Genomic DNA, 11,937 nt, shown 5'->3' with positions numbered 1-11,937 from the left:
AACATATAGCTATATACCATAGCTCATTATAACTTTTAGCCAGCCCACAACTTATTCTACCCATCTTATTGTCTCAAACTTAAAATGGGATCTAAATGAATGAACTTTAATCTTTTTTTAACCAGTGGACATTGAAGGATGATAATATGTGCTTCTGAAAATAGGCCTAATGATTTCACTTAGAAGACACATAAAACGACTATCAGATATTATCCTGATCCAGACATCCAGTTTGCTATAAAATTAAGATGTTGGCAAACATATACAATGTTCTGCTGTTCTGCATAGACACATGTGTCTGCTATCGTTGGACACTATAGGCATGGTCATAGTACAAAATATCGTGCCGGTTCAAAATACCGAAAGTCTCCAAAGCCGATATTTTGAAATATATAAGAAAATATCGATAGATAAGAGGAGGTTTGGCAAGCCTAGTTTAATGAGTTGTTCAATATATCGAGACATATAAGGGACTTTTAGTGATAAGATGAGGTTTTGATAGAGGGATAAACAATTTGGAAAATTAAAGGAGATATCAACCAAACCTTACTTGTTATTTGTAAAAGACCAGATGAGGTGGAAAGATGAGAATTATTACAACCTCATTCATGCTTACAGCAGCCATGCGAATGTGATCTCATTAAAAAAAAAATCTATTAAAGATGTTTTACTTTTTCTTCTAACAGGAAGACCATACCTTGCAATTTCTAACTTCTTTACACCCAACTTCTCAAATCTAAATATCCAATATTTCTCAAAAAACTTGAATGGAAGGAGAGAGAGAAAATTTCCTTTGCTTAGAAAACAAAGGAGAATGAGAGATGAATAGTAAAAGAGGAAATGGGAAAGACGACGGAAACGATAAGAGAACAATTGTGTGATCGATCAATTACAAGTTGATATTATCCCACAACATCAGGAACTCAGGGAGAGTGAAAATTACCCATCTCTACTGTTTTGTGTTTACTGTTTACACCTTGTGACAAGAAGATGACCCATGATATTTCAAAATTTCGATAATCTATCTTAAATATCGCGATATATAGCGATAAATTTCTGGTAAGAGGAGTTTTCCCTGCCAGTTTGATATCGGGAATATTTCGATGCCGTTTTACTGGAAATCCGGCAAATACCTCGATATATCGCGAAATGCCGCGGCATTTTGTACTATGGGCATGGTACTAGATCAATTAAGATAGACAACTAATTTAGATCAGGAAGAGCTTGAATTTTGATGTAGAAGATAAATAAGAACTTGAGGTTTGAGATCTGTGTATAAGACTGTTTTCACGAAGAATTAGCAGACTAGCAGCAGTAGAAGAAACAACCCAATCATTTCACATGAAACCAATCAAAGAACAATCCTAGAAACAAAGATGAGTTTTCAGTTGTAAGTGGGAAAATTTTACCTAACTGTAGCATGAAGTGCTTCTAGCTTCCAAAACTTTTCCATGACGTTGAATATATACTGATAGATCCCCTCCTCTGCAGTACTCCAACACCAGATGTATTCTTCCAGGACACATTAAACAATAACCACAATCAGCTAAATATAGAGTTAGGACCATCCAACAATACTCACACACGCATACATAAAAACTCTCCTTAAAAAATTCAAAATTTTCAACAATTCTCACACACGCATACATAAAAACAAAAACCCAGACCCAAGTTCACAATTAAAAAAAAAATCATACCTTTCAAATAAAATTTTACAATAATGTACATACCTCGTGCTTTTCTCTGGATTTCGACAGAACCCGATCTTGTTTCTGCAGGAATCAAGACAGAATATATACTGGATTGGTCTGTAAACAGGGATCGAGATGATAATTAGTTTTGAGGAGTGCAAAAATTAGTTTTGAGGAATGGATGATTTTAGGGATCTTGAAATGCGGCGGTGAGAGAGAGAGAGGAGAGAAAGAAAATTATGTTTTATATTTCGATTTTTTTCGTTTCCCTATTTCGCGAAATTTTCAAGTTTTTAATTTGTAACACTTTTCCAACGCTTTTTAAGCGTTAGCAATTAATTCCAGAAATTCACCCAAATAAAGCAACGCTTTACAACATTGTCAACGCTTATTTAACGTTGGAAACTTACTAACGGTAAATAACCGTTGCAAATAAAAAAAGGTGTGTGTTGCAAATATCCTATTATGGTGTAGTGACGAGTAGAATATCAAATTACAAATCCTATAGAAGCCAAGCCAAGGGTGCAGGGCATAGCCAAGATCAGTAAACCGACACCAGCAGTTGATGACGCTTTTAATGTATATTCAATGCTGTTGACGAGGTTATTGAAACACCACTAGAACTGCCAATAGCAGTTCTTCTAGGCGCTTGGCAATTTTTTCCCCTAATATATATGAGTCAAATGGAGCTGATTTAAGTGCAAACTAATGTCCAAGGGAGCTGATTTGCACTGTCGCCATTTTCAACTTTTACTTTTAAGTCTATATACAAATATACAATTACCAATGTGTCGTCGACAATCTTCCAAACTCAAATGCTCAAACTCCAAAACCGAATACGCCCCGCCTACTAATTTAGTTTCTTACATTCTGGATTGGGCATCACTTTGCGTATGATCAAGCTTTAGGGTTTTTTTTATTATTATTGTAGAGACTTTATCTACGACGTCCCAATAGGTAGGTGCACTTCTCATCCTTGGAATCCTTTTTATTACCTAGATAAAAAGGGTCTTATATATAACCAGTGGTTAGGGAGTTGCCAAGGCAAGCCTTCATAAGAAAGGTCCACATCAATGTTTAAAGGGTCTAAATGAAGGTTTTGGACGCATTTTGGAAGTATAAAGAGGGTGTTCTCCAATCGGCTCCTTTAAAGTATACATAAATTCATCCCGATCAGCGTGTCTGTAGGCAATATTTGTTTTTTGAAAGTTATAGCTCTAATGGCTGAGATATTACATGAGTGTTTACTTCAAAATGCTTCAGGGGCTCCTCCTGCTTTCTCATGGGACTAAAGTTGGTGCTGGACCTACTCTTTCTTCCTGTATCCATGCATCTGCAAAGAAAGTTGTTGAGTGCAGTTTAACATTTTTGAGAGAGGCAGTCTTATCTTATGGTAATATTCTCCTTCTTTGCCTGTCTTTTCAACAACATCTGATTTGTATAAATATCAGGAGATATAATGGATAGAACTGCATCTTGGTCTTTCATTCTTCTCCTTTTCTTGGGTGCTTAATTGCTTTAGCTTTTCTATAGCATTGCTACGTGGTAAAAGTTTCTTGTTGGTATTTTTTTTAGATGAATGCACTTGTTGTTGTTTGCAAATTGAAAGTGTGAGACTTGTTTGTAGGAATGCGATGATTTAACTTTTAAAAGTTGATGTGCAGGTTCTCGCAGTTTGACTCATATCCCGCCGCTAGTTGGCACTGTGTGGGAGGCCTGTGAGTCCCTGAAGAAGACTCCCACCACAAACTACACAGCCATTGGGCGAGGCATAAAACAGGCAGCAGTATCTGTGAAGGATGTAGTGCGTGAGCTGAAGGAGCTGAAGCCAGGTAACAATGATCCAGTAGATGATGCTCTTGATAGGGCTGCTGCTGCTGAAACTTCCCATGAGTCCCACAGTAATCACAGTACAAGTGAAGATGACCTTGGTGATGATTTGAACGAAGAAGAAGAGGTGAAGTCACCAATGAGAATCTTCGTTGGAGGATTAGGAGAGAAAGTACGGAGGCTGATTTACAAAAGACGTTCTCGTCTCTAGGGACAGTTAAATCCGTTGAGTTTGTTAAAACCAGCGACCGTAGTTTTGCCTATGTGGATTTCCAACCTTCCTCGGATAAGTCCCTCAACAAACTCTTCAGCTCGGTCAGTATATTTATATATATATTCCTTACCCGCCCGCCGCCCGCCCCCTTTTTGATTTCATTTATTTACTTGTACATATCATTGCATTTAGGTTGATACTTTGTTGTGTTGTTGGACTTGATAATATGGCAGTATAACGGATGTGTATGGAAAGGAGGGAGATTGAGACTCGAGAAGGCTAAGGAGCATTATCTAGTTCGCCTGAGGCGAGAGTGGGAAGAAGATGTTGAAGTTGCTCAGGACAACATTGACATTCCAGAAAAGCCAAAGCTCTTGACCCAAGATAAGGCACAGCTTAAGATATTCTTTCCCAGGTTACACAAGGTAATTCTTATATCGTGGGTCATTTTTGACAGATTATATTTAGATATATTGAAATTGAAATTTTTTATGCAGATTAAATCAGTGCCTTACAGTGGAACTGGCAAACACAAATATAGTTTCCGGAGTATTGAGGTTCCTTCTTTCCCAATTCATTTATGTGACTGTGAGGAGCATTGTGGTGATTCTGAAATAGCAAAGGTGAAGCAGATATCTGCTAATGAAGACCAAACTGAGATAATGAAGGAGGAAGAGCCGAATATGATGAGATCGGTGATGGACAAGATATTTAATAGAGAAGTTAAACCGAGTTCAGAGGGTCGCAAGGTTGAAGTGCCCACCGAGGAGGAGAGTCCAAAACACTCAATAGATGATCTTCCGAGTAAAAGTGAAGCAGATGAGGACAATGACGGTGACAACATTGTGATTAACATAGTGAGAGGAGGGAAGACCAAACTGGGTTCTGTGGAAAAGGGGAGACTGGAAAATGTGGATCAGGTATGCTATTTTATGCCGATTGGTAAAGTTCCCTATATTTTTTATTTTTTATTTAAAGATTTCTATCAGGCCACCAAATCTAACAAGAGCTATACGTTTGTTTATTCCAGGAATCAGGATTTGGGAAGCTCCTGTTGGGCTGTTGGAACCGTCGAGCTTTGCTCCGGTGTCCGTATGCCACCCTCGACTCTGAACGATGAAGAGGCGCCGATCAAGCTCACCTACGGCCTTCAGCCATGATCTGATGAAGAGGGCGCCGCTCACTACTGGCCTTCGCCATGATCAAATAAAGAGGGCCAAGGCCACCCATAAGCCTTCAGCGCTCGTGTCTCAATTGCGCCCAAGCCCATTTTACTTCCCTTTGTCTATGTACACCTATATAAAGGAAATAGATTAGGGTTTTGAAGCATAACTTTGAGAGATTCATTTCTAGGGTATTGTGGGAGCTCTATTGAGCTAGGGTTTGAGTGAGGCCTCTTCTTATTGATTCTTGATCTCTTGTAAACTCTCCAATCTTTGTTATAAAGGAAACTCGGCTCTTGTGTGTGGATGTAGGTAACATTTACCGAACCACCTAAATCTTTGTGTCTCTTTGCATATTTACTTCCATTATTATTGTTGCTATGGATTGTGATGATACAGTAGTGGTTTTGCTTGGTTGAGGTTGTTGTGATAACTACCAAAGTCTTGGGTGGGTGATTTCCTTGGTGTGATCTCCAAGTTGAAATCATTTGGGATAGAAAGTAGCTAGATTGAGGTGTGACCTTCTAGTGAAATCTCCCAACAAGTGGTATCAGAGCATAGGTGACTGTGTCAGAGCTACAGGGTGTTTGAGGAAATTCCTCTGAGAGGTTCTCCACCGTGGTTTTTTGATTCAGTAAAGTCATGATGACCGAAAAGGAAAGCTACAAGATAGAGAAGTTTGACGGAACAAACTTCGGCTATTGGAAGATGCAAATTGAGGATGTTCTCTATCAAAAGGATTTGATGGAAACGTTGATAAGTGAGAAGCCTGAGGAGATTCCGCAAGATAAATGGGATTTGCAAGATAGAAAGGCCTTGGCCACAATCCGATTGAGTCTTTCGAAGTCGGTAGCCTTCAATATTAAGACTGAGAAGATGGAGAAGTCTCTCATGGAGGCACTTACTACGATGTATGAACAACCCTCGGCCGCGAACAAAGTCTATTTGATCACCAAGCTATTTAGTATGAAAATGTTGGAGGGGACCTCCTTCAAGGATCACCTAAATGAATTCAACCAAACTAAGGACCAATTGGAGTCGGTTGAGATTACATTTAGTGATGAGGTGCTAGCTTTGGCGATACTTGGACAATTGCCTCCAAGTTGGAAGGCGACTATGGCGGCTATTAGTGGCTCTGCGGGAATGACCAAGTTGAAGTTTGAGCACGTTGTTAGTATGGTACTAACTGAGGAAATCCGGAGACAGGATTGTCCGTCATCTTCGGGATCAACTTCAGGGTCGGCATTGAGCACTGAAAGTAGGGGAAGAAAGTCAAACAGGAGTCGTAGTAAGAAGAAGTGGAGGGGGAGATCGAAATCTCAAGCCTCCCAATTGCAAAGCGTTGAACACAAACCTCGAGACATAAGTGAAGTGGTGTGCTATAATTGTGGTAGGCCCGCCACTATAGCCCCAATTGCCCGCACCAAGAAACAACAACAACATAAATAAGAACAAGAAAAAGAATCAAGAAGCTAATGTTGTTGAGATGGTAGATGACGCTTTGATATGTTCGATGGAGCACAAGAAGGAGTCTTGGGTACTTGATTCGCCAGATCTTTCCATGCTACCTCACATCGAGTTTCTTTGAGAACTACACGAAGGTGACCTTGAACGGTCTTTCTCGGTGATGACCAACCTTGTGACATTGTAGGCAAAGGGGTGACGTGCATATCAAGATGAATGGCTCGTCATGGTTATTGAGGGACGCCGTCGGACACGCCCGGATTTGAGGAAGAATTTGATTTCGTGGGGCAATTGGCAAGTGAAGGATTTGTTACGATCTTTACCGGGTGATATACTTGGAAGGTCTCGGCGGTTCATTGATTGTTGCAAATGGTAAGAAAGATGGTACTCTACATGACTGCACATGGTTGTGAGTCGATTGCCGCGGGCACATGGCAAAGAGGATCCGAATGTTTGGCACCGCAGACTTGGTCACATGAGTGAGAAAGGAATGAAAATCCTTCACTCTTTTCCGTAAACTCCCAAAGTTACAAATCGGTAAATTGACTTCGTGGAGAACCGTGTATTTGGAAAGCGAAGCCGGGTGAGTTTTCGAGAGAATGGGTCGACCAAAAGCTAGAAGGCTTGAGTTGATACATACAGATGTCCGGGGGCCAGCCTAATGTCTCTTCACTTGGCGGAAAGTCATATTTTGTGACTTTCATTGATGACCATACTAGGAAGGTGTGGGTCTATTTCTTAAGACACAAGTCGGCGCATTTGAAGTGTTCAAGACTTGGAAGGCCATGGTTGAGAATGAGACAAGCTTGAAAGTAAAGAAGTCGAGATCCGACAAAACGGTGGAGAGTATGAAGATTCAGGTTTTAAGAAGAATCTTGGTCGACAATGGCATCAAGATGGAAAAGACTTTGCCAGGGACACCTCAGCAGAATGGGGTTGCAGAGCGGATGAATAGAACACTGACAGAGAGCTAGGTGTATGCGTACACTAGCAGGCTTGCCCAAGCAGCTCGGGCAGAAAGTGTTAGCAAACTTACCCCGATCAATAGAGGACCATCGCTGCCTTTGGATTTTAAGATTCCGAGGAAGTGTGGAGCCGGGAAGGATGTGAACCTTTCCCATTTGAAGGTGTTTGGTTGTGTGTCCTATGTCCACATTAGTGACCAAGCTAGAAGCAAGCTTGATGCTAAGTCACTAAAGTGCACCTTCATTGGCTATGGCGGTGATGATTTTTGGGGTATCGTTTTTGGGATGATCAAAATCGAAAATCATTCGTAGTAGAGATGTTGTGTTTAATGAGAAGGTGATGTACAAGGACGAGATGAAGCACAAACCAAGGAATCGGGTACGCAGAGCGCACGCAGTATGTTGAGTTGGAAGACTTCGATGTAAGTCGTGGGTATAGTGGGAGCCCCACAAATGGATGATGACGAGTAGTGACTCGAGAATGATGAGGATACTACACCACCGAAGTCCATCTCCACCTCGCGCCCCAAGGAAGACATCCAGCCACATGTACCGAAGTTCGAGATATCCGCCCACCTATGTGAATTACTTGCTACTTTCATCGATGGTGGCGAGCCTCAATGCTATGATGAAGCATTGAGGTGAGTGATGCAAGCAAGTGGGAGCTTGCTATGCAAGATGAGATGAAGTCCCTCATTTCCCTCGTGGCACGTGGGAGTTAGCCAAACTACCCATGGGCAAGAAGGCTCTACGTAACAAATGGGTGTTTAGAGTCAAAGAGGAACATGATGGTTCCCGAGATACAAGGCAAGGCTAGTAGTCAAGGGTTTTCAGAAAGCGTGCATTGACTTCACGAGATATTCTCCCGCTGGTGAAACCGAATACTATTCGATCGGTGTTGAGTATTGTTGCAAATGAAGATTTATATCTTGAGCAGTTGGATGTTAAAACCCTTCCTCCATGGTGACCTAGTTGAGGAAATTTATATGCAAAGAACCGGAGGGTTTCATCAAGAAGCGGTAAAGAGAATATGGTATGCGGTGCTCGAAAAGAGCTTGTATGGTTTGAAACAAGCCCCTAGGGCAAGGTACGGAAGTTTGATAACTTCATGCAAGGAAATGGCTACTATAAGTGCAACGTCAACCATTCTTTGCTACTTCAAGAGGTTCGACTCCAGCTACGCCATCCCGTTGCTATATGTTGATGATATGTTAGTAGCGAAGTTCGATATGTCGAAATTGGAGATTGAAAGAGAAGTTAGCAAGTGAGTTCTATGAAGGATTTGGGTGCAAAATAAAAACAGATTCTAGGGATGAGGATCGGAAGAGATAGGCGTAAAGGTATTCGAGTTGTCTCAGTCGAGTATATTGAGAAGGTATTGAAGAGGTTCAAGATGGGTAGTCTGCGAAACCAGTTTGCACACCTTTGGCGCTTCACTTCAAGTTGTCCAAGGAACACTCTCCCAAGATCTGTTGAGGAAAGAAACTTCATGGCTAAGGTACCATACCTCCGCCATTGGAAGTCTTATGTATGCCATGGTTTGCACACGTCCGATATAGCCCAAGCAAAAGGGAGCCGTCGATATTTATGTCTAATCCTCGGCAAGCAACATTGGGAAGCCGTGAAGTGGATATTGAGATATCCGAGAGGTACTACGAGAAATGCCTATGTTATGGAAGGGGTGTTCGTGAACCCGCAAGGGTATGTGGATGCCGATTTTGCGGGGAGAAGTAGATCGCGAGAAGAAGCACTCGGTTATGTCTTTACAAAGTGGGTGCTACCGCAGTGAGTTGGATTTCTCGATTCTGAGAAGATTGTTGCTTTGTCTACCACAGAAGCAGAGTATGTGGCCGTTACAGAGGCAAGCAAAGAGATGATCTGGTTACAGGGATTGATGGAAGAGCTTGGGATGAAGCAAGAGAGAAGTGTGTTACATAGTGACAGTCAGAGTGCTATACATCTTGCCAAGAATTCCGCCTTTCATTCTAGGACCAAGCACATTGGTCTCCGGTATCATTTTATCCGATCTCTGTTGGAGGATGAGGTTTTGGCACTTGAGAAGATCCAAGGGAGTGAGAATCCGGCGGATATGTTGACCAAGACCGTGCCTACTGAGAAGTTGAAGTTGTGTTCAACTTCGGTGGGTCTTCTTGCTTGAAGACCATGATGGATGAGCCGAGTGTTTCTTTAGTATATTGGATTTGGATTGAGTTGTTACAATTGAGATGTGATGTGCATGAAGAATCTCGAAGGTTCCAAGTGGGAGATTGTTGGGCTGTTGGAACCGTCGAGCTTTGCTCCGGTGTCCGTATGCCACCCTCGACTCCTGAACCTGATGAAGAGGGCGCCGATCAAGGCCACCTGAAGGCCAAGGCCATGATCTGATCCGATGAGGGCCAAGGCCACTGGCCCATCCGCCATGATGATCAAATAAAGAGGGCGCCAAGGCCACCCATAAGCGCCTTCAGCGCTCGTGCTCAAATTGCGGCCCAAGCCCATTTTACTTCCCCTTTGTCTATGTACACCTATATAAAGGAAATAGATTAGGGTTTTGAAGCAGAACTTTGAGAGATTCATTTCTAGGGTATTGTGGGAGCTCTATTGAGCTAGGGTTTGAGTGAGGCCTCTTCTTATTGATTCTTGATCTCTTGTAAACTCTCCAATCTTTGTTATAAAGGAAACTCGGCTCTTGTGTGTGGATGTAGGTAACATTTACCGAACCACCTAAATCTTTGTGTCTCTTTGCATATTTACTTCCATTATTATTGTTGCTATGGATTGTGATGATACAGTAGTGGTTTTGCTTGGTTGAGGTTGTTGTGATAACTACCAAAGTCTTGGGTGGGTGATTTCCTTGGTGTGATCTCCAAGTTGAAATCATTTGGGATAGAAAGTAGCTAGATTGAGGTGTGACCTTCTAGTGAAATCTCCCAACAGCTCCAACCATCTAATGTTGCTCCATCCCATAATAAGATCAAAGCTCGCAAGGAAATTAGTGGTAATCCGTCAGACACAATTGCAAAGAAACCTCGGCTACTTCTATCTGAGGAAAGTAACATAAATGAGTTCACACCTACTATGCACAAAAGGAAGGAGTGCCCAGAGACCAACCTGGAGGCATCAAAGAGTCCAGTTGAGGCTCAACCTAAGCAAACAGGAAATAGTCAACAATTAACTACCGGTCATTCGTGGAAACAGAAGTCATGCTGGAGAGAGCTGGTTGGTGAGACTGCCAAGAGTTCATTCAGCATCTCCCACATCTTGCCAGATGCTAATATATTGCCAAAGTCTACGGATTTTGAATCTGCAAGCTCCACTGACATGAAAAGGCATAAATCAATGAAAAAGGTGAGATTTGAATCCACTTGCTCCTCTGAACCTGTAGGACATTTGAAGGATGAAAGTCTACTAGACAGTAGAGATGGTGCCTCCATTATGGTACAATCTGGAAGCCTATCCAAAGAATCAAAGATACCTAGTGAAGCCCAACCTACGGAACTACTAGCTAATGCACCTAAGCAAGAATAAAAAGCCCCTGAAGAAGCTCAACCTGCTGAAGTACTAGCTAATGCCCCTGTAACAACTGGTGGTCATATATGGAGTCAGAAGTCCTCGTGGAAGGAACTGGTTGGTGAGATGGGCAATGGTTCTTTCAGCATCTCACACATAGTGCCAGACATTGCTTCTAAAAGACCAAATGCACAAAATCACTTCAGTACAGGCATTGCAGGCGCCTTTCACAACAAACGAGAGAACTCAACGAAGCAGGTTACAAGTGAAGTTCCTATAAACGTGTCCAACAATGTTGGGAAGCATACCATCCTGCATGGCAATCCTTCTAGCCCCTCTGCCAAGGAAGAAAAGACGTCAGCTAGTTTGGATGGCGAGAGTGACAAAGTGGAAATGAATTCAGAAAATAGTAAAATAGACAACACTGCGCGTAGCAAATCCATGGGGAGTAATGCGTCAAATAATAAAGCTCCTATGAAGATTGTCATTAGCGAAGTCTGCCCTTTCATGAGGAGCAATGATTCAGAGAAGGAATGGATAAAGACAACAGCAGCCCTAAGCGGAGCCCTTAAAAAGAAAAGTAAAGAGAAGTAGGAATTCCTGCAAGAGCTTCATAGGCATTACTGCTCGATCTATGGGAAATTGTTGTTCACTCTCCTGGAGTTGAAAGACAGAATGGAACACAACCGGTTCATTGCTCTTCTGTTCTTATAAAGATATTAAACTTATTCAATACTTAATGAGATGGGGAACCAGAAACATTTTTCTTTATTTATTTGATATTGAAATGAATTGTGCACTCAATCAAATGGGACCAGCTCGATGCATCTTATGGACATCTTTGATGCATCCACATGGTTACTGTACATCAAGATCTTTCAGTGACCGTATCTTTGCTTTAGACCTATAAGGAGTCCAGGAGAACTTTATGAAGAGTGGGAACTATAACAGGGCAAGGATTTCCAAACTCTACTTTGCTCTATTCCAAAGACAGTTCTTGTATCCCTTGTGTAAATAATTATGAGAGATCTGATTGTGTGAAGGCATGTAGCCATGTACCATGTGTGAGACATGGATGGATATTATTAGTTGTATGAAGG

General features: G+C 41.7%; 1 pseudogene across 1 annotated transcript; it reads left to right on the top strand.

The window, feature by feature from the left end:
* The first annotated feature begins 3,150 nt into the window (after positions 1-3,150).
* LOC147523129 (uncharacterized) lies at positions 3,151-11,876 on the top strand (annotated as a pseudogene). Its single transcript, XR_015200460.1, has 6 exons — positions 3,151-3,196; positions 3,356-3,836; positions 3,969-4,160; positions 4,233-4,655; positions 4,766-4,821; positions 10,249-11,876. The product of XR_015200460.1 is annotated as an uncharacterized LOC147523129 (transcript).
* The last annotated feature ends 61 nt before the right edge of the window (positions 11,877-11,937 follow it).

Source organism: Coptis chinensis, chromosome 1 (assembly GCF_015680905.1).
Source record: "Coptis chinensis isolate HL-2020 chromosome 1, ASM1568090v1, whole genome shotgun sequence".
Taxonomy (NCBI): Eukaryota; Viridiplantae; Streptophyta; class Magnoliopsida; order Ranunculales; family Ranunculaceae; genus Coptis; species Coptis chinensis.
The sequence above is the reverse complement of the archived record's forward strand: the minus strand, read 5'-3'. Positions and strand labels throughout refer to the sequence as shown.